General features: G+C 35.0%; 1 long non-coding RNA gene across 2 annotated transcripts; it reads right to left on the bottom strand.

Moving 5' to 3' along the window:
* Window positions 1-753: 753 nt before the first annotated feature.
* LOC127836284 (uncharacterized) lies at window positions 754-13,214 on the bottom strand. Of its 2 annotated transcripts, none has more exons than XR_008028696.1 (3): window positions 12,232-13,214; window positions 1,720-1,902; window positions 754-1,342 (listed from the first exon to the last, which is right to left on the bottom strand). It is a non-coding gene; the product is annotated as an uncharacterized LOC127836284 (long non-coding RNA). The 2 variants fall into 2 exon arrangements; XR_008028695.1 differs by lacking the exon at window positions 12,232-13,214 and adding an exon at window positions 3,157-4,123.
* Between the last annotated feature and the right edge of the window lie 7,675 nt (window positions 13,215-20,889).

Here is a 20,889-nt window from a genome sequence, read left to right as displayed (position 1 = left end):
ATGGATGAATTACTCTCAGCAGCACACAACAGTCCTGACTGTGTGATTATTTCTGTATCGTCCTCTCTGATCCCCCCCCCCCCCCCCCTCAAAACCAAAGGGCAGACCGGTCAAGGTAATGCTGCTGCGGAGGATGATAATGATTTATCATCATTAAAAATCGTAAAAAGCCCTTTCTACATGTATGTCAGAATTAGGTTAAAGATGTACAGTCTAACATAAATATTTTTTTATTGACAAACAGCGTTTTGGAGCCTTGCACAGGTTACCTCATTAATTGAATGAATCAACACGATAAAACATAAGAACAAATACATTGAAATATTAAAAAGAGTATTTGTGGCATTCATCAGAAACGCCAAATTAGGGAGCAAAATGTTGTAGCAGAGCGATTTCATGCTTGTTTTAAAAACAATTGAAACGTATGCATAACGGTCGCGTATGGGAATTGAAAGTCAATAAATACATGTATGCATGTATAAAAAAGCGGATGGCGAGAGGAAATATGGCGTTTTATTATGCCACGACAGCGCATTTACGTTGGAGACGCTGACATGATATTTTAAAGTGTTATCGGATACCCATCCGATAACAGTTTTAAGCTCCGCCCATCAATATCCGTTTTAAAACTCCGCCCATATTTGGTTTACTCAATGATTTTTTTTAGCGTTCCATGTTTTAGCCCCGCCCATTCTGAGAACTACTTTTTTGTAGGCGTGGTATGTCGCTTCTTTGATTTAAATGGAAACAAACAGCGATTCATATTTTATTCAGAAGTTAGAACATTAATAAACAATAAGTTGTTTTTTAAACAAAACTAACACTTTATTAAGTATATATCTATAGGGAAATATAAATTAAATGAGCATTAATCAATGGAAAAAAATTAAACAAATACAAATGTGCACCGCTAGCCTACCATTCATTGGCTGCAGATGAACACAATTTAAAACAGTAATGATAAACATTTAAAACGTAACACAAATATACTTAACACGTTTTAAATAAAATATGACAGATTTGATCAAGTTAAAGAAGAATTTATGACAAATATTCACTAAACATCTCGTCTAAGATTATATAAAAAAAATTAACTAATACTTTACAAATGCTTTCCTTTTTTGTGTCATTCTTATAAAAAGCAAGGCAAACAGGTGAATAGCATACACAATGAATTAACATTGACAAAGTAAAATAATTAATACTTGATTGAGATGTTTTGCTAATGCCTGCCATGCCTAATAATACATGACAATTTCAATTTTTAAGTGTCTGAAATCAAACTTTCACAAAAAAAAAAGATTCTATCTCCACAACCAAACAGGAAATTTGTGTGGTCAACCTGAAAATAAAGATTCCTTTAGAAGAAAAAACATCATCAAACATTCATTGCATAACTGCTTTAACCCTTTAAGTGCTGGAACCGAATTTTGAAGTCCTTTGCAAACAGTTTGGATCCAGATGATCCAAACTTTGCTATTCTGATAGTTATCTTTGAAAAAAATGAAGAAAATGCTTATTTTACAAATTCAGCAGACGACATTTTAGCAGACGACAAATTTTCCAGCATGCAAAGGGTTAAAAATAAAAATCCAGATATATAATTTGTATTAAAATTGAAACTTTATAAATATAGTGACATATAGATTTATAACATGTTCAGATAAAACAATTACATAAATACTCTCAAAAATAAATTTGTCGACAAAAAAGTATTACCTTTCCGACAAATTAATTAGATGGGTTGATGTGAAGCTGTGCCGGGATGCAGTTGGGGGGGAATATCTCGAGTTGGTTGAGAGGCAGAGAAAGACTCGGACAAGTGCAACTGACGAGGGTAGAACTGTGCCGCCAAGAATTTTGGTAGATATCATCACCCATGGAATGTGTGGTCGCAACTTTCTGCCATTAAAAGAAAAACATTTCATATTATAATAAAATAAAACAAATCCAACAGGAGATAACATTTCAAAATAGTGTTTTAATAACATTTTTATGGCACAACTTGAACAAATTACAACTTTAATAGACACAATATTATTAATACAAAATGAAAATGTATAAACTCCACTTTATATTAAAATAATTAAGAATTTCTTTTAACTTAAAATATTTTTATTATGGACTCGGGGCTATTTTTGCTTATTAAGGGAATATGTGTTTGTTTTCTTATTTGAGAAATTTGCGACTAAAATTTTCACAATTTAAAGAAGTTCGGGACTCAAATTTTCACAATTTAAAAAAAGTTTGCAACTCATTTTGTCACAATGTTGATCTGTGGGCGACACAATTTTGAACAGTTTTCGACACATGTTTTCAAAAAAGTTGCACAGCACGCAACTCATTTGTTCACAGTTTTCAACAGTGAATTTTTTTATGAACAGTGCGTGACTCAATTTTTTCACAATTTTGAACAGTGTGCAACTCATTTTTTAAAATTGTGAACAGTGCGCGACTCATTTTTCCACCATGTTGAATAAACAGTGCGCGACTCCTTTTTTTTCCAAATTTTGAACAGTGCGCGACTCATTTTTACAAATTTTGAACAATGCGCAACTCATGTGTTTTCACAATTTGAAGAGTTTGTGACTTATTTTTTTGTAATCTTGAATGAACAGTGCCCCACAAAATTGTCCCCCATTTTTGAACAGTGCGCAAATGATTATTCCAAATTTTGTACAGCGCGTGACATGATTTTTTCACAATTTTGAACAGTGCGCAACTCATTTTTCCACAATTTTGAATGAACAGTGCATGCTTATTTTTTTGCAAAAATTTGAACAGTGAGCAACTCATTTTACAAATTTTGTACAGCGTGTGCCTCATTTTTTCAAAATTTAATTTATGAAAAGTGTGCGACTCATTTTTCCACAATTTTGAAATCATAATGAACAGTGGCAGTGGGCAACTAATGTTTCCCACAATTTTGAACAGTGCGCGACTCATTTTTTCAAATTTTGGTACAGTGCGTGTCTCATTTTTTCACAATTTCGAACAGTGCGCAACTCATTTTTCCACAATTTTGAATAAACAGTTCGCGACAGTAGAACAACTGGCACTGATCATTGGTTCATCAGCATGAGAATGGGTGTAAAAAAATGGCACAAATAATGAAACATGTGTGTTTAAGCATGCATACATAACAATGAAACTTACCAACTATTCGGACAGGAAACATATGGTGCAGAAGCTGCGGGATTCAGCATGCTCTCCCACTGATATTATGTAGATCAGTGGTCAAACTGGCAGTCAACTTATGTTGGGATTTCCCAATTGTGAAGATATTAACCTTGGCTATCTCCAAACACAAACATGTTCATTTATTGTCAGTCAAACAGCAATTAATCCATCATGTCACCCTGACAGTCTCAAAACACGGTGCAAAACCAAAGCATTTTCGTTTCGTCTAACACACAGCTGGTAACGTCGCTGAATATTGCACAAAAGCAGCTTCATTATGAAGTTCCAGCGACTCGAAATACACGTTCTCCACCCACTTTGATTTCGCACGTGAAGGCCTGTTTTTTGGGGAAAACTGTGAACATCTCACAACTAAACGTATATTACGGAGATGGACAAGTTGAAAAATAAATCACTCTTATTACTTCCAAATTGCACACTACGTTAAAATCCCGTTCCATTTGATTATTGTATTTATTGTTTGAAATTTTCACTCTACACATTCGCTTTGAAAATAGCGGTTGGTGTGTACTCTTGGAAGTACATGTCGAATGTGTTATTGTAAAAAAATATTGGTATTGTGTTTTTAGTGCAGAAATTGTTCTTTTAAGTTTCGATTTCTCGCTTTAGTTTTTGTATTATGTGCGTTTAAATTTGATTGATTGTTGCTTACTTTCGAACTATTTTTTTATGTGTAAATATATATGCATAGACGCTAGCGGATGTAATCAGGTTGCTACTAATTTGCATATTTATCAATGAATTTAGCGGTTGTTTGTTTTTGTTTGTTTTGTGAATATTTTCTTATTTACTTTAAAATGTGGCATAATAAATAGAATATATGGTTGGTGACTTTTGATATCATGTGATATAAGACTCGTCCGATATGGCGTGTGAAAAGGCTCGGCAAGCCTCGCCTTTTCCTACGCCATATCAGACTCGTCTTATATCACATGATATCAAAAGTCACCAACCATATATTCTCTATATATTAGTGTTCGGTGCTTAATGGTCGCGGATATATTTCCATGACCAACAAGTTCAAGAAACTGAACACACTTATTCATATCTTCAGTCTCATCGTTACATAATTTATTCGTTGCACAATGTGCTGTCATTATTTGACATTCTGTGTACGAGACATTATTTTTGGACATCACTTTTACTTCCTTTTCTTTTTAAGCGACTTGTGCGCATTTTGAAAAATGCTTCTGTCCAAACAAATGACCTTTTTTATGGAACAAACTATTAAGCAAGCGGAAAATAAGCATAAATAAACGCTTAAGATATATGTTTATGGATTTTTATCAAAGTAAAATGAAAAACACAATCACAAGTAAAACAAACTTAGGCCATCGCCTTAGTATACACAGATGTTTTATGTCTATTTAATCTAATGTTAGAGGCACTGGATTGATCAGGCAACACCATAATGCTGATTTCCAACAAGGTATACTCCGACCAAACATAAAGAGATAAAACAGCTATATTCGGTTGTATAACTAGTGTGTTATTGTATGTTTTGTCCTGTCTTGTATCGGCCGTTGATCACGTGTTATACATAAAAGACGTCATGAAGTATTAAAGACTTGATGAAGTAAAACAGTAGGGTTTCCCTTATTTAAGATAGGTGTTCTGCTTCTCTCATTCTGAGATTTCAAATGCTAGCCCGGTATAAATCGTTAAATATCGATCCAACCGTACAAGTTTAAACAACTTTATAATTGACTTTTTATTTCCAGAAAATACGTAGATATATTCAGATGCTTTGTAAAACGTAATTTAATTCAACATTACAACGGAATTCAAAAAAACATTGGTTATGAACAAAAAATTAATCACGATTTTATCGCAAGCTGTCATGAAAGTGTCTTTACGGCGTCTACTATTGCTTAACTTATTTGCAAAAAATATCTATAATTTGATGTGACGCTTCATGAAAGCGAGTAAAACAGTTATAAATGTAGATCGAGAGTACTTTCACGAACAATTATTGTTACTGGGAACTCATGGAAATTTATAACTTCCTGGAAGAGGTAAAATCTTTTTTGTATTTCCGCCTAACAATCCTAGTGCCAGATACAGGTTGCTATTTCAGAACATAATCCCGTGTTATCTTGATTCTGAACCCATGTACCGGCAGGCGTTTCACACATTTGTTCTCATGAAGGACACAAGGTAATGAACTACATAATAAACAGTCTAAGAAGTTTGCAAATGGCAATTGTAAATAATAAACACAAGTCGTTAATGACAAACATAAGAACATTTGGATTCGGTCCAAAAACATATGTCAAAATATGTCTAGGCATAAATTATTTGCAACTATTTAAAATATAAAAATGAACTTTCGAGAAAAACATAGATATATAGAGAAAACTGCGGTGGCATAGAGGTGACATTCACTTCTCTTTTTTAAATTGCTCTCCTCTTTTTTCTATCTCGTGGCCACGAGTTAGCTATGTCGTGGCCACGAGATAGAAAAAGAGGAGTGCAAAACTAAATAAAATCGGAGTAAAATTTAAAAATAGAGCGGTGCAGTAAATTAAGGCAGAATGCATTAAACAAAAGAGGAGAAAATTTCGAGATCTCGAGTTAGTCAGCCAATCAAATACTATCTTGTTCCCTCAAATTAATCAGCTACTTCTACTACTACTACTACTACTACTACTACTACTACAACTACTACTACTATTACTACTACTAGTACTAGTACTACTACTACTACTACTACTACTACTACTACTACTACTACTACTACTACTACTACTACTACTACTACTACTACTACTGCTACTACTACTACTTCTACTACTACCACTACTGCTACAACTATTTCTACTATCGCTACTGCTGTTACTGCTCCTCCTCTTCCTCCTTCTCCCCTACTACTACTGCGACTGCTACTGCTGCTGTTGCTATTAGTAGCAGTAGTAGTAGTAGTAGTAGTAGTAGTAGTAGAAGTAGTAGTAGTAGTAGTAGTAGTAGTAGTAGTAGTAGTAGTAGTAGTAGTAATAGTAGTAGTAGTAGTAGTAGTGGAAGTAGTAGTATTAGTCGTTGTCGTGGTAGCAGTCGTAGTCATCGTCGTCCGTCGGTCGTCGTCCAGTCGATGATCGGTCGTCGGTCGGTCGTCCGTCGGTCGTCCATCGTCCGTCCTCCGGTCGTGGTCCGTCGGTCGTCCGTCGGTCGTCAATTAATCGTCCGTCGGTCGTCCGTCGGTCGCCCGTCGGTCGTCCGTCGGTCGTCAGTCGGTCGTCCGTCGGTCGTCTGTCGGTTGGTCGTCCATCGGTCGTCTGTCGGTCGTCCGTCCGTCGTCCGTCGGTAAAGAATATTCAATAGGAAAAAAGCATATATCCATGTCCATGGGCATGTGAAATCACGTCCGTGCATATAACATTGTTAAATTAAGAACGTAAAGTTTCGTAAACAACGAAATAAGGGTAGGGTATGATGTACATGTGTTATTAACGATCAGGTCAGGTTTTGTATATATCTGCTGAAACGTAATTTTAATAACCCACAAAAATTTTATTGTAATAGAAAGTTGTTACGAAAAGTGGTACAGAAAAATACACGCCGGTTATGTTTTTAAAGATATTTTCTGTTAGATTTGATCGAAAATGTCACCCGCCTGCCAGTTTCGCTTAATGGGTCAAGTTCCCCACGTGTACTACTTCCCTGTATCCTCATTTCTTTCGTACCCAAAATGTTTCGTACCCAAATTTGTTTCGTACCCAATTATGTTTCGTACCCAAAATTTTTGCACCCTTATTTTGTTCTTACCCAAAATGTTCGTACCAACATACACAATTTTGATGATATACATAAACTTAAATTTATACATCCATTCTCTTCAAAAGCATCGTCGCACCAGTACTGTTAGTACTTTGATTTAAAACAGCGCTGTGTGTGAATAATAGGCAATACAATTTTTAAGAAGGTACGTGGGGGAGAGTAAGTTCGCTAATACTAAACTATGTATGGCAGGAGTCGATGTTTCGTACATTTAATTAATTGCACGGTCTTATTTTTAGACTAGTATAACCATATCTATACTGTATTTTTGGGGCATTTATTATGCTTTTGTGTACGCGAAATGTAAACGTATTCATAATAGATATTGTATGAACATCCGATACATCCAACATACTAAGTTAAATTGTTTATTCATCAGACCTACAGTAATTTAAGGCTTTGTGTTTTTCTATTCCGATTCAAAATTAAAGCGCAGTATAAATCGTAAAATATCGATCCAACCGTAAAAGTTAACAATTTAATAATTGACAAACTCGCAAATCAATGCGTTGTATTCCGTCTGTTTTGTTTCCATAAACATACGTAGATACAGATGCTTTGTAAAACGTAATTAAATTCAACATTACGACGGCATTCAGAATAAATTAGTTATGGAAAAAAAATTAATCAAGATTGCATTGCTTAAGAGCAAGCTGTCGTGGAAAGTATCTTTACGTCGTCTATTTTTGCTTTCTAAATTTGGAAAAAAATAAACTTATAAACTATGGTACCATGTGATGCTACTTGAAAGCGAGAAAAACAGTTATAAATGCAGATCGAGAACACGTTTACGATCAGTTTTTGTTACTGGGATTTGTGTTATTGCATTCACATTTAAGATGATTTCCTACTGTTAGCGAAGTGCAAGACTAATACTTTCCTCCGAACATACAAATGTTACATCAGTGAGCAATATATATAATTGCCGCAAACGCACATCGTGGAGTTTTACTAATATCATTTTATACTGAAAGCGCATTCCGTAATGCTGATGCTCTTTACTTCGTCCTTGATAACACTATTCTAATAAAGCAACGAATATGCGTGTTCAATATATATGAAATTCTCCATTGCAGTACTGAAAGGTGAGCATTAATTTAAGTTTCGGTTCATCGTCTACTGTTGCTGAATCCGTTATACAATATGTCTCATGCTAGACAAGTAATAATTACAAAACAAGTTCAGTCTATCTCAAGTGAAATAAAAAAGTTTGATAATTGCATTCAGGTTTGGTACATGTTTGTTTAAATTAATAAAATTGCTTATAATTTCACAACCAAAGTTAATGTTAATATTGACCTTTACACAATATACATACATAAGATAAGATTACAAAATAATAAACTAGACTATCAAATTTCAGCGATGAGCGACATTTTTGTAATTAAACGTAGCCCCAGATTAGCCTGTACAGTCCGCAATGGTTAATCAGGGAGTGTCGTCCCTGATTAGCCATTGCGGACTTAGGACATGCTAATATGGGACGACTCTTAATGCACAAGCCTTAACCCCCCTTTTCACAGAGCGAGGCTCATATTATAATATTAACGATTTAAGTTGTATATGAAGTCCTACTGTCTTAATGCATGATACGTTACATTTTAGTTAACTTACTTCTCTTTTTCAACATACACATTTGTTTTTTAAATACAATCTATGACAAAATGTGATGCTATTTGAAAGCGAGTAAAACAGTTATAAATGTAGATCGAGAGAACTTTTAAGATCGGTAAGTGTTACGTAAAATAAATGCAAATTTATAACTTCCTGGAATCTGTATAACACAATCTTTTTGTATTTCCGCCTTACAATCCTAGTTCCAGATAGAGTTTACTATTTCAGAACATAATCCCGTGTTATCTTGATTCTGCACCCATGTTCCGGCAGGCGTCTCACACATTTGTTCTCATCAAGGACACAAGCTAATGAACTACATAATATACATTCTTAGATGATTGCAAATGGCAATTATAAATAATGAGAACAATTCGTTAATGACAAAGATTAGAACTTGGATTCGGTCCAAAAAAATACGTCAAAGTATGAGTAGACATATTTGCTATTATTTAAAATATAAAAATAAACTTTCAAGAATAACATAGATATATAGATAAACTTTAATGTTTTGTGTATATCTGAAACTAAATATAATATCTTATCGTTTATTTTAAAAGCTTTCAATATGCTTGGAATGATCCTTCTAAACTTTTCTAGTATTATTTCTTGGGAATTACAATTGTTAAACATTCTCCGGATATTGCGAACATGTATCACGAAGCAGTCATGGCATCCGTTTCCTTACACTGTGAATAATATCATTTTCTATTACGATTTTATTATTTTCCCAATCGAATACGATTCAGTACTTGAAGAAAAGTACAGCCTTTATGCGAGATAACAGCTAGTATTTAAACGCAGAGGCCGTTTGCAGACGGAAATGTAATTATTCACACAAAACAAAGCCGTTTCTCGGGCGTCAGGGAATGATTAAAGTAGGAAGCTGTTCACAAAGAAAAGTACAGAATTTTTGCGAGCTTACAGTGCACACATTATTTGTCATAACAAATAGTCCTTAACATTTATGAGTATATTTCTATTGCTACACGAGTAAACGTACAACAACTCTTATTCAATTGTTCAATCAAACATAAGGCTCCTTAAGCTAATTCATTAGTGTCACTCGGCTATTCACTTTATAAATCATGCTCCTAATAGATACTGCACCAAACCACTGCATTCTTTATTTGTATTTTAGCAAAAGCGCTCCCCTTTGTTCGTCGCCTAAAATACTGGCATAACCAATTCATGTTGTCATAACAAATATATAAGTCGCATAAGTTGTATGGTCCTGAAATGAATTACATCATGATCGTATTGTCAATGCTATCAAAGTCTGCTTAGAATTATGCTGGCTTGACGATGTATTATTATAATTATTTATTTTTGAATGTAGTGAATGACGTTTTATTTTTTTCACGTTTCATTATAAAGCAATATGAACATTTTTAAGGAAATTATATCGGACGATTATTTCGCTTCTTTAAAACATAACCAAACTTTGATGTGGTGTTTTTTTTGACATTGGCATTTACTAATTCACGTCGTAGATATGACAACCCGTGCATTGATTAAACACAAATAATAATTGGCATGGCGATCGCTGCGATGGACAGACTGAGCAGACTGTGAACAAGCAGTTCCATCAGCATCCCCACCTAGAAGAGGCTCTTCCAATCTCTAGTAGTAACATCCTACTGAACGGCTGCCAAACCTGAACGCTTTACGCGGGCGTAGAACGCAGGACACATGCATTTGAACTAAAATATCTTTGAAGGCTTTTCCGCATCTCCTACACTAAGAACAAGACTAACGAATTCGTCCAAAACATGACTGCAACACGTGTTCGACAACAAGAGACCCTATGTCAAATGATGAAATATGGCTTGGTTTGGAAACATGACATATCTCCAGTAAACGCTGGAGGGAGGTCGCCGTCGAGGCCGTCAGAAGAAAAGCTGGATTGACAATGTGGAAGAGTGGACATCCCTTCCCATGGATGAATTATTCTCAGCAGCACACAACAGGCCTGACTGTATGATTATTTCTGTATCGTCCTCTCTGATTCCCCCCCCCCCAACCCAAAGGGCAGACCGGTCAAGGTAATGCTGCTTCGGAGGATGATAATGATTTATCATCATTTAAAATCGTATAAAGCCCTTTCTACATGTATGTCAGAGTTAGGTTAAGGATGTACAGTCTAACATAAATATTTTTTTATTAACAAACAGCGTTTTGGAGCCTTGCACAGGTTACCTCATTAATTGAATGAATCAACACGATAAAACATAAGACCAAATACATTGAAATATTAAAAAGAGTATTTGTGGCATTCATCAGCAACGCCAAATTAGGGAGCAAACTGTTGTAGCAGAGCGATTTCATGCTTGTTTTAAAAACAATTGAAACGTATGCATAACGGTCGCGTATGGGAATTGAAAGTCAATAAATACATGTATGCATGTATACAAAAGCGGATGACGAGAGGAAATATGGCGTTATATTAGTGTTCGGTGCTTAATGGTCGCGGAGATATTTCCATGACCAACAAGTTCAAGAAACTGAACACACTTATTCATATCTTCAGTCTCATCGTTACATAATTTATTCGTTGCACAATGTGCTGTCATTATTTGACATTATGTGTACGAGACATTATTTTTGGACATCACTTTTACTTCCTTTTCTTTTTAAGCGACTTGTGCACATTTTGAAAAATGCTTCTGTCCAAACAAATGACCTTTTTTATGGAACAAACTATTAAGCAAGCGGAAAATAAGCATAAATAAACGCTTAAGATATATGTTTATGGATTTTTATCAAAGTAAAATGAAAAACACAATCACAAGTAAAACAAACTTAGGCCATCGCCTTAGTATACACAGATGTTTTATGTCTATTTAATCTAATGTTAGAGGCACTGGATTGATCAGGCAACACCATAATGCTGATTTCCAACAAGGTATACTCCGACCAAACATAAAGAGATAAAACAGCTATATTCGGTTGTATAACTAGTGTGTTATTGTATGTTTTGTCCTGTCTTGTATCGGCCGTTGATCACGTGTTATACATAAAAGACGTCATGAAGTATTAAAGACTTGATGAAGTAAAACAGTAGGGTTTCCCTTATTTAAGATAGGTGTTCTGCTTCTCTCATTCTGAGATTTCAAATGCTAGCCCGGTATAAATCGTTAAATATCGATCCAACCGTACAAGTTTAAACAACTTTATAATTGACTTTTTATTTCCAGAAAATACGTAGATATATTCAGATGCTTTGTAAAACGTAATTTAATTCAACATTACAACGGAATTCAAAAAAACATTGGTTATGAACAAAAAATTAATCACGATTTTATCGCAAGCTGTCATGAAAGTGTCTTTACGGCGTCTATTATTGCTTAACTTATTTGCAAAAAATATCTATAATTTGATGTGACGCTTCTTGAAAGCGAGTAAAACAGTTATAAATGTAGATCGAGAGTACTTTCACGAACAATTATTGTTACTGGGAACTCATGGAAATTTATAACTTCCTGGAAGAGGTAAAATCTTTTTTGTATTTCCGCCTAACAATCCTAGTGCCAGATACAGGTTGCTGATCATTGGTTCATCAGCATGAGAATGGGTGTAAAAAAATGGCACAAATAATGAAACATGTGTGTTTAAGCATGCATACATAACAATGAAACTTACCAACTATTCGGACAGGAAACATATGGTGCAGAAGCTGCGGGATTCAGCATGCTCTCCCACTGATATTATGTAGATCAGTGGTCAAACTGGCAGTCAACTTATGTTGGGATTTCCCAATTGTGAAGATATTAACCTTGGCTATCTCCAAACACAAACATGTTCATTTATTGTCAGTCAAACAGCAATTAATCCATCATGTCACCCTGACAGTCTCAAAACACGGTGCAAAACCAAAGCATTTTCGTTTCGTCTAACACACAGCTGGTAACGTCGCTGAATATTGCACAAAAGCAGCTTCATTATGAAGTTCCAGCGACTCGAAATACACGTTCTCCACCCACTTTGATTTCGCACGTGAAGGCCTGTTTTTTGGGGAAAACTGTGAACATCTCACAACTAAACGTATATTACGGAGATGGACAAGTTGAAAAATAAATCACTCTTATTACTTCCAAATTGCACACTACGTTAAAATCCCGTTCCATTTGATTATTGTATTTATTGTTTGAAATTTTCACTCTACACATTCGCTTTGAAAATAGCGGTTGGTGTGTACTCTTGGAAGTACATGTCGAATGTGTTATTGTAAAAAAATATTGGTATTGTGTTTTTAGTGCAGAAATTGTTCTTTTAAGTTTCGATTTCTCGCTTTAGTTTTTGTATTATGTGCGTTTAAATTTGATTGATTGTTGCTTACTTTCGAACTATTTTTTTATGTGTAAATATATATGCATAGACGCTAGCGGATGTAATCAGGTTGCTACTAATTTGCATATTTATCAATGAATTTAGCGGTTGTTTGTTTTTGTTTGTTTTGTGAATATTTTCTTATTTACTTTAAAATGTGGCATAATAAATAGAATATATGGTTGGTGACTTTTGATATCATGTGATATAAGACTCGTCCGATATGGCGTGTGAAAAGGCTCGGCAAGCCTCGCCTTTTCCTACGCCATATCAGACTCGTCTTATATCACATGATATCAAAAGTCACCAACCATATATTCTCTATATATTAGTGTTCGGTGCTTAATGGTCGCGGATATATTTCCATGACCAACAAGTTCAAGAAACTGAACACACTTATTCATATCTTCAGTCTCATCGTTACATAATTTATTCGTTGCACAATGTGCTGTCATTATTTGACATTATGTGTACGAGACATTATTTTTGGACATCACTTTTACTTCCTTTTCTTTTTAAGCGACTTGTGCGCATTTTGAAAAATGCTTCTGTCCAAACAAATGACCTTTTTTATGGAACAAACTATTAAGCAAGCGGAAAATAAGCATAAATAAACGCTTAAGATATATGTTTATGGATTTTTATCAAAGTAAAATGAAAAACACAATCACAAGTAAAACAAACTTAGGCCATCGCCTTAGTATACACAGATGTTTTATGTCTATTTAATCTAATGTTAGAGGCACTGGATTGATCAGGCAACACCATAATGCTGATTTCCAACAAGGTATACTCCGACCAAACATAAAGAGATAAAACAGCTATATTCGGTTGTATAACTAGTGTTTTATTGTATGTTTTGTCCTTTTTTTGTATCGGCCGTTGATCACGTGTTATACATAAAAGACGTCATGAAGTATTAAAGACTTGATGAAGTAAAACAGTAGGGTTTCCCTTATTTAAGATAGGTGTTCTGCTTTTCTCATTCTGAGATTTCAAATGCTAGCCCGGTATAAATCGTTAAATATCGATCCAACCGTACAAGTTTAAACAACTTTATAATTGACTTTTTATTTCCAGAAAATACGTAGATATATTCAGATGCTTTGTAAAACGTAATTTAATTCAACATTACAACGGAATTCAAAAAAACATTAGTTATGAAAAAAAAATTAATCACGATTTTATCGCAAGCTGTCATGAAAGTGTCTTTACGGCGTCTATTATTGCTTAACTAATTTGCAAAAAATATCTATAATATGATGTGTTCGCTTATTGAAAGCGAGTAAAATAGTTATAAATGCAGATCGAGAGTACTTTCACGAACAATGATTGTTACTGGGAACTCATGGAAATTTATAACTTCCTGGAAGAGGTAAAATCTTTTTTGAATTTCCGCCAAACAATCCTAGTGCCAGATACAGTTTTCTTTTTCAGAACATAATCCCGTGTTATCTTGATTCTGAACCCATGTACCGGCAGGCGTTTCACACATTTGTTCTCATGAAGGACACAAGGTAATGAACTACATAATAAACAGTCTAAGAAGTTTGCAAATGGCAATTGTAAATAATAAACACAAGTCGTTAATGACAAACATAAGAATATTTGGATTCGGTCCAAAAACATATGTCAAAATATGTCTAGGTATAAATTATTTGCAACTATTTAAAATATAAAAATGAACTTTCGAGAAAAACATAGATATATAGAGAAAACTGCGGTGGCATAGAGGTGACATTCACTTCTCTTTTTTAAAATTGCTCTCCTCTTTTTTCTATCTCGTGGCCAAGAGTTAGCTATGTCGTGGCCACGAGATAGAAAAAGAGGAGTGCAAAACTAAATAAAATCGGAGTAAAATTTAAAAAAGGAGCGGCGCAGTAAATTAAGGCAGAATGCATTAAACAAAAGAGGAGAGAATTTCGAGATCTCGAGATCCCGACTTAGCTAACTCGTGGCCACGAGTTAGTCAGCCAATCAAATACTATCTTGTTCCCTCAAATTAATCAGCCAATGAAAACGTCCCAAAAGCAAGGCTCTGATATAACATAACATACTACTATTAGTACTACCATTACTTCTACTACTGATGCTGCTGTTGTTGTTGCTGCAGCTACTACTGCTACTGCTACTACTACTACTACTACTACTGCTACTACTACTACTACTACTACTACTACTACTACTACTACTACTACTACTACTACTACTACTACTACTACTACTACTGCTACTACTACTTCTACTACTACTACTACTACTACTACTACTACATCTACTACTACTAATACAACTACTACTACTACTACTACTACTATTACTACTACTACTACTACTACTACTACTACTACTACTACTACTACTACTACTACTACTACTACTACTACTACTACTACTACTGCTACTACTACTACTTCTACTACTACCACTACTGCTACTACTATTTCTACTATCGCTACTGCTGTTACTGCTCCTCCTCTTCCTCCTCCTCCCCTACTACTACTGCGACTGCTACTGCTGCTGTTGCTATTAGTAGCAGTAGTAGTAGTAGAAGTAGTAGTAGTAGTAGTAGTAGTAGTAGTAGTAGTAGTAGTAGTAGTAGTAGTAGTAGTAGTAGTAGTAGTAGTAGTAGTAGTAGTAATAGTAGTAGTAGTAGTAGTAGTGGAAGTAGTAGTAGTAGTCGTTGTCGTGGTAGCAGTCGTAGTCATCGTCGTCCGTCGGTCGTCGTCCAGTCGGTGGTCCATCGTCCTTCCTCCGGTCGTGGTCCGTCGGTCGTCCGTCGGTCGTCAATTAATCGTTCGTCGGTCGTCCGTCGGTCGTCCGTCGGTCGCCCGTCGGTCGTCCGTCGGTCGTCAGTCGGTCGTCCGTCGGTCGTCTGTCGGTCGGTCGTCCATCGGTCGTCTGTCGGTCGTCCGTCGGTCGTCCGTCGGTAAAGAATATTCAATAGGAAAAAAACATATATCCATGTCCATGGGCATGTGAAATCACGTCCGTGCATATAACATTGTTAAATTAAGAACGTAAAGTTTCGTAAACAACGAAATAAGGGTAGGGTATGATGTACATGTGTTGTTAACGATCAGGTCAGGTTTTGTATATATCTGCTGAAACGTAATTTTAATAACCCACAAACATTTTATTGTAATAGAAAGTTGTTACGAAAAGTGGTACAGAAAAATACACGCCGGTTATGTTTTTAAAGATATTTCCTGTTAGATTTGATCGAAAATGTCACCCGCCTGCCAGTTTCGCTGAATGGGTCAAGTTCCCCACGTGTACTACTTCCCTGTATCCTCATTTATTTCGTACCCAAAATGTTTCGTACTTAAATTTGTTTCGTACCCATGTTCGTACCCAAACTTTTTGCACCCTAATTTTTTTCTTACCCAAAATGTTCGTACCAACATACACAATTTTGATGATATAGATAAACTTAAATTGATGCTTATACATCCATTCTCTTCAAAAGCATCGTCGCACCAGTACTGTTAGTACTTTGATTTAAAACTGCGCTGTGTGTGAATAATAGGCAATACAATTTTTAAGAAGGTACGTGGGGGAGAGTAAGTTCGCTAATACTAAACTATGTATGGCAGGAGTCGATGTTTCGTACATTTAATTAATTGCACGGTCTTATTTTTAGACTAGTATAACCATATCTATACTGTATTTTTGGGGCATTTATTATGCTTTTGTGTACGCGAAATGTAAACGTATTCATAATAGATATTGTATGAACATCCTATACATCCAACATACTAAGTTAAATTGTTTATTCACCAGACCTACAGTAATTTAAGGCTTTGTGTTTTTCTATTCCGATTCAAAATTAAAGCGCAGTATAAATCGTAAAATATCGATCCAACCGTAAAAGTTAACACTTTAATAATTGACAAACTCGCAAATCAATGCGTTGTATTCCGTCTGTTTTGTTTCCATAAACATACGTAGATACAGATGCTTTGTAAAACGTAATTAAATTCAACATTACGACGGCATTCAGAATAAATTCGTTATGGAAAATAAATTAATCAAGATTGCATTGCTTAAGAGCAAGCTGTCGTGGAAAGTATCTTTACGTCGTCTATTTTTGCTTTCTAAATTTGGAAAAAAATAAACAATGGAACCATGTGATGCTACTTGAAAGCGAGAAGAACAGTTATAAATGCAGATCGAGAGCACGTTTACGATCAGTTTTTGTTACTGGGATTCGTGTTATTGCATTCACATTTAAGATGATTTCCTACTGTTAGCGAAGTGCAAGACTAATACTTTCCTCCGAACATACAAATGTTACATCAGTGAGCAATATATATAATTGCCGCAAACGCACATCGTGGAGTTTTACTAATATCATTTTATACTGAAAGCACATTCCGTAATGCTGATGCTCTTTACTTCGTCCTTGATAACACTATTCTAATAAAGCAACGAATATGCGTGTTCAATATATATGAAATTCTCCATTGCAGTACTGAAAGGTGAGCATTAATTTAAGTTTCGGTTCATCGTCTACTGTTGCTGAATCCGTTATACAATATGTCTCATGCTAGACAAGTAATAATTACAAAACAAGTTCAGTCTATCTCAAGTGAAATAAAAAAGTTTGATAATTGCATTCAGGTTTGGTACATGTTTGTTTAAATTAATAAAATTGCTTATAATTTCACCACCAAAGTTAATGTTAATATTGACCTTTACACAATATACATACATAAGATAAGATTACAAAATAATAAACTAGACTATCAAATTTCAGCGATGAGCGACATTTTTGTAATTAAACGTAGCCCCAGATTAGCCTGTGCCATCCGCAATGGTTAATCAGGGAGTGTCGTCCCTGATTAGCCATTGCGGACTTAGGACATGCTAATATGGGACGACTCTTAATGCACAAGCCTTAACCCCCCTTTTCACAGAGCGAGGCTCATATTATAATATTAACGATTTAAGTTGTATATGAAGTCCTACTGTCTTAATGCATGATACGTTACATTTTAGTTAACTTACTTCTCTTTTTCAACATACACATTTTTTTTTAAATACAAACTATGACAAAATGTGATGCTATTTGAAAGCGAGTAAAACAGTTATAAATGTAGATCGAGAGAACTTTTAAGATCGGTAAGTGTTACGTAGAATTAATGCAAATTTATAACTTCCTGGAATCTGTAAAACACAATCATTTTGTATTTCCGCCTTACAATCCTAGTTCCAGATAGAGTTTACTATTTCAGAACTTAATCCCGTGTTATCTTGATTCTGCACCCATGTTCCGGCAGGCGTCTCACACATTTGTTCTCATCAAGGACACAAGGTAATGAACTACATAATATACATTCTTAGATGATTGCAAATGGCAATTATAAATAATGAGAACAATTCGTTAATGACAAAGATTAGAACTTGGATTCGGTCCAAAAACATATGTCAAAATATGAGTAGACATATTTGCTATTATTTAAAATATAAAAATAAACTTTCAAGAATAACATAGATATATAGATAAACTTTAATGTTTTGTGTATATCTGAAACTAAATATAATATCTTATCGTTTATTTTAAAAGCTTTCAATATGCTTGGAATGATCCTTCTAAACTTTTCTAGTATTATTTCTTGGGAATCACAATTGTTAAACATTCTCCGGATATTGCGAACATGTATCACGAAGCAGTCATGGCATCCGTTTCCTTACACTGTGAATAATATCATATTCTATTACGATTTTATTATTTTCCCAATCGAATACGATTCAGTACTTGAAGAAAAGTACAGCCTTTATGCGAGATAACAGCTAGTATTTAAACGCAGAGGCAGACGGAAATGTAATTATTCACACAAAACAAAGCCGTTTCTCGGGCGTCAGGGAATGATTAAAGTAGGTAGCTGTTCACAAAGAAAAGTACAGAATTTTTGCGAGCTTACAGTGCACACATAATTTGTCATAACAAATAGTCCTTAACATTTATGAGTATATTTCTATTGCTACACGAGTAAACGTACAACAACTCTTATTCAATTGTTCAATCAAACATAAGGCTCCTTAAGCTAATTCATTAGTGTCACTCGGCTATTCACTTTATAAATCATGCTCCTAATAGATACTGCACCAAACCACTGCATGCTTTATTTGTATTTTAGCAAAAGCGCTCCCTTTTGTTCGTCGCCTAAAATACTGGCATAACCAATTCATGTTGTCATAACAAATATATAAGTCGCATAAGTTGCATGGTCCTGAAATGAATAACATCATGATCTTATTGTCAATGCTATCAAAGTCTGCTTAGAATTATCCTGGCTTGACGATATATTATTATAATTATTTTTTTTGGATGTAGTAAATAACGATTTATTTGTTTCACGTTTCATTATTAAGCAATATGAACATTTTGAAGGAAATTATATCGGGCGATTATTTCGCTTGTTTAAAACATATCCAAACTATGATGTGGTGTTATTTTTGACATTGACATTTACTAATTCACGTCGTAAATATGACAACCCATACATTGATTAAACACAAATAATAATTGGCATGGCGATCGCTGCAATGGTCAGACTGAGCAGACTGTGAACAAGCAGTTCCATCAGCATCCCCACCAAGTACAGGCTCTTCCAATCTCTAGTGGTTATATCCTACTGAACGGCTGCCAAACCTGAACGCTTTATGCGGGCGTAGAACGCAGGACACAGGCATTTGAACAAAAATATCTCTGAAGGCTGTTCCGCATCTCCTACACTAAGAACAAGACTAACGAATTCGTCCAAAACATGACTGCAACACGTGTTCGACAACAAGAGACCCTACGTCAAATGATGAAATATGGCTTGGAAACATGACATATCTCCAGTAAACGATGGAGGGAGGTCGCCGTCGAGGCCGTCAGAAGAAAAGCTGGATTGACAATGTGGAAGAGTGGACATCCCTTCCCATGGATGAATTACTCTCAGCAGCACACAACAGGCCTGACTGTATGATTATTTCTGTATCGTCCTCTCTGACCCCCCCCCCCCCCCCCGAAAGGGCAGACCGGTCAAGGTAATGCTGCTGCTGAGGATGATAATGATTTATCATCATTTAAAATCGTATATAGCCCTTTCTACATGAACTACGTAATAAACAGTCTAAGAAGTTTTCAAATGGCAATTGTAAATAATAAATACAAGTCGTTAATGACAAACATAAGAACATTTGTATTCGGTCCAAAAATATATGTCAATATATGTATAGACATAAATTATTTGCAATTATTTAAAATATAAAAATAAACTTTCAAAATAAACATAGATATATAGAGAAAACTGCGGTGGCATAGAGGTGACATTCACTTCTCTTTTTTTAAATTGCTCTCCTCTTTTTTCTATCTCGTGGCCACGAGTTAGCTATGTAGTGGCCACGAGATAGAAAAAAGAGGATTGCAAAACAAAATAAAAGCGGAGTGCAATTAAAAAAAGAGCGGTGCAGTAAATAAAGGAAGAGTGACTAAACAGAAGAGGAGAGAATTTTCGCTATCTCGAGATCCCGAGTTAGTCAGCCAATCAAATTTTGCGCAACATGTGTAAATATTCTGTACGCATATATATAGCTGGTCAAAGAAGGCAGGGCTCTGATATAACATAACATACTACTAGTAGTACAACTATTACTACTACTACTACTGCTGCGGTTGTTGTTGTTGCTGCTGTTACTACTACTACTACTACTACTACTACTAATACTACTATTACTACGATTACTACTAGTACTAGTACTACTACTACTACTACTACTACTACTACTACTACTACTACTACTACTACTACTACTACTACTACTACTACTACTACTACTACTACGATTACTACTACGATTACTACTACGATTACTACTACTACTTCTTCTACTACTACTACTTCTACTACTACTACTACTACTACTACTACTACTACTACTACTACTACTACTACTACTACTACTTCTACTACTACT

This window comes from Dreissena polymorpha, chromosome 6 (genome assembly GCF_020536995.1).
Source record: "Dreissena polymorpha isolate Duluth1 chromosome 6, UMN_Dpol_1.0, whole genome shotgun sequence".
In the NCBI taxonomy this organism is placed as follows: Eukaryota; Metazoa; Mollusca; class Bivalvia; order Myida; family Dreissenidae; genus Dreissena; species Dreissena polymorpha.
This window is presented reverse-complemented; position numbering and strand designations above follow the sequence as displayed.